A 3,725-nucleotide genomic window follows, 5' to 3' on the forward strand; every position below is an offset into this window, starting at 1 on the left:
CTAGAGGCCAAGTGTGGGGAGGAGCAGCTGAGGGAGCTGGGGGTGCTGAGCCTGGAGCAAAGGAGGCTCAGGGGAGACCTTCTGGCTCTGCACAGCTCCTGACAGGAGCCTGGAGCCAGGGGGGGGTCGGGCTCTGCTCCCAAGGGACAGGGGACAGGACAAGAGGAAACAGCCTCAAGTTGCCCCAGAGGAGGTTGAGGTTGGAGCTGAGGAACAATTTCTTGCCCTGGAGGGTTGCCCAGGGCTGTGCCAGGCTGCCCAGGGCAGTGGTGGAGTCCCCACCCCTGGAGGGGTTTCCAGGCTGTGGAGATGTGGGGTGAGGGACACGGGGCAGTGGGGACCTGGCAGGGATGGGGAACAGTTGGGCTTGATGACCCTAAAGGTCTCTACGATTCTGTGTGAGGCAGGCAGAGCTCTGTGCAGCCCCTGCACCACTCCCCAAAGCCTTTCCAGTCTCACCCACTGCCCACTTGCCTTGCCACTGGTGTGACCCACCTGGGAAAGGAGAAGCATATGGAAATAACCACCTTCCTCAGTGCTGGTGAGACACTGACTCTTCTAGAGCACCTTTGGGTGGCTCTGGGGACCACTTCATGTCAACTCAGCACAGTTTTTAAAGGGACTGGTGCTTCTGGAGTGTTAGAGTCATAGCTGACAGCTTGAACCCCTTGCATGATTTGTGTTCTAGCTGCTCTTGGATTTCCAAATCCTTCCTGGCAAAATAAGACCTTTAAAGGCTTTAATAACCACAGATCTAGGGTGGAAAACTGCTTCCCAGAAAGATGGATGACAAAACTACCCTTGAGTTTTAGTTTCTTTAAAAAAACCCACACAGTGCAAACAGCAGCTCTGCTCCTGCCTGAATTCAGTGGCAGGTCCTTGAAGAGCCCCAGGCTGGGTCAGGTTTTTTAGACAGGTACCAGCTGTTGAAGTCAGATCTCTTGAAAAATCCATGCAGAAATATAGTGATAGTAGGTGCAGGGAATCAAAAAAGTATCAGGGCTACTTTTAGTTGGTTTTAAGGGTTGTTGTGTCTTGGAAAAAAAATATCCTGTGGTGTCCAAACTCTGGGAGATGTCACTGGATGTGGGAATTTATTTATGAATGTTCTTTGTGTCCCACTGTCATGCAGCTGGAGATGGATCCTGGGAGTCTGGAGGCAGAGGTGCTCATGGGGGGGTTCAGGAGATGAAGGAACTCTTCCCTTCCCTTCTTTCTCCCTGGGCAGCCTTGCTTTGTGGCTGGGGACAGCTCTACTTTAAGCACTCAGAAGTGAGGGGGCAAAACCAGTTGTAGGGTTGACCCCAAGGTCTTGGGGGAAAGAAACACTCTGGGTGTGTTGGGGTTGCTGGGCAGGGGAATAGGAACGTGGCTCTTACAGACCATGGGATGGCTTCAGACTGCTGGACAAGCCTGAGGGCATGGGGGTTCCTCAGGGACTTGTTCAGAGTAAGAACCCAGGATCTCACAGGCTTCCTCTACTCAAGGAGATAAGTAGTGCTGAGAGACTTGTACTGGCATAACATTTCCAAATGGCTTATTTTTTTTTTCTGATTTTAGCTAATTGTCTTCAAATCCTACTCAAGTATGTTTAATTGTGGCATTCTGTGCATGCTGGAAAACTTTTTTGATCTTTTAAAGCATGGAATAGTTAAGCCTCTAATTGTTTCTAGAGTTTGGGGGTTTAAAGAACATCTTTCCTCCTTCTTTAATAGTGCCAAGAATGCAGCAGTGCTGCTGTGATGATGAGAAAGTCCAATTTGTATCACTCTGCTCACAGAAGGTTTTATTTATTCTATGTGGGTAGAAAACAGGTTGTTTTTTTTTTCCTCTGGTAACACCCACAAGGGTGGAAGGTGTATTAAGGATTTATTTCTCTATGTGGCTTTGTGTCAGGGTAGTTTGACCATCACAGCAGAGTAATTATGTGGTGAAGTGTTCTAAAAAGAATGTGTTTAAGAAGAAATCTTTTCTTGTGTACTCAGGGAGCAGAAGAGAGGGAGCTGAGATCTGCTGTGAGGTGTCAGAATGCCTCTTCCCTAGCTAAACCCATGGCTGCCACCTGGCCTGTGGTTAACCACCACTAGATAAGATCATGGACTGTCTTCTTGTGAGTGCTAACACCCAAGGGACTGCTGATACAATTCACATTTAAATGCCTTTTCTGGGTGCTTTATTTCTTTGGGAGCAGCTTTCTGTGCTGTGAGGAATGCTGCCAGTTGATGAAGTGACTGTTTCTCTGCACTCTTTTCCTGCAGTGCTTCCACAGAAGAGGCTCCAGTGGTTAAGACAGCTCTGATAATGTGCTAAATCCCATGTCTGGACTCATGCAACATGTGAAACTTGAAATTTGGCAGTATATCTGCTTTTAAGTCAACATAGGTGTGAAAGCAGCCACAGTGCATCTCCTTAGCTGTTGTTCTTCTTTCTTAGTTATCACAGAAAAGCAAAGGGAATTTATTCCAAGCACTACCTTAATCTGGGCCCTGTCCCAGCTATTAGCAGGAGGCTTCTTCAGTTTTCACCAAAGATTATATTGTATAAAAGTGATACTTGAGCTGGAGCATTTGGGGTGTGCCACCAGGGTCATCAGAGAATGATGGTTTGGGTTGGAAGGGACCTTGAAGATCATCTAGTTCCAAATCCTCTGCCATGGGCAGGAACACCTCCCACTGGACTGGGTTTTGCAGGGCTCCATCCACCCTGGTCTTGAACACCTCCAGGGATGGAGCATCCACAGCTTCCCTGGGCAACCTGGGCCAGTGTCTCATCACCCTCACAGTGAGGAACTTCCTAATTTCTAATCTAAATCTCCCCTCTTCCAGTTTGAAACCAGTACCCATCATCCTATCACTACAAGCCTGTGTAAAAAGTCCCTCCCCAGCTTCCTTGTAAGCTCCTTTCAGATACTAGAAGGCTGCAGGAAGGTCTCCCTGAAGCCTTCTGCAGGCTGAACAACCCCAACTCTCTCAGCCTGCCCTTGTAGGAGCAGTGCTCCAGCCCTTGAATCATCTGTGTGGCCTCCTCTGGACCTGCTCCAACAGGTCCCTGGCCTCCTTGTGTTGGGGGCTCCAGAGCTGGACTCAGTACTCCAGGAGGGATCTCAGGAGAGCAGAGCAGAGGGGCAGAATCACCTCCCTTGACCTTCTTTTGATGCACACAGCAGTGTGATAATGGTGTGATTGTCTTTATTTTAGAGGATGTCCACTGGAATCCAACCCAGTGGAAATTAAAGGCTTAGACCTGCAGAGAATTCCCAGGTTGTAGCTCCTGCTTTGCTGGAGGGAGGATGTTCAGCTCTTCTGGCACTTAAATAAAGCTTAAGCCAGGCTGCATCTATTTATTTATGCATATGAGATAAAGCAATCCTGTCTTTATTTCAGATTGCTTAAAAAATGTTTGTTGCTGAGCCTGGGCTTCCTAAAATCCCATCTCCACGGTGGCTTCTCTCTCTGCACCTCATCCACACTACATTTTGTCTCTCTCTTCAGGCTTGGTGCTGAAGAAAGCCTCTGTGACACCAGATGGAATTTGGCACCCCGAGGATTCCTGTTGGGAGATGCCTGGTTAATTCCCAGAGCATCCTGTTCCCACAGACAACCTGGAAATGGGTGTGGTGGAGGTGAGCAGCAGCAACAAAGGGATGGAGCTAAGATTGCCTGCTGGAATGGCAGCTCATCAAAGGGCTAGGGAAATCTCTGAAAGGAGCCATAAAAAATGGCTTT

This window comes from Merops nubicus, unplaced genomic scaffold (assembly GCF_000691845.1).
Source record: "Merops nubicus isolate BGI_N331 unplaced genomic scaffold, ASM69184v1 scaffold16005, whole genome shotgun sequence".
NCBI lineage: Eukaryota > Metazoa > Chordata > Aves > Coraciiformes > Meropidae > Merops > Merops nubicus.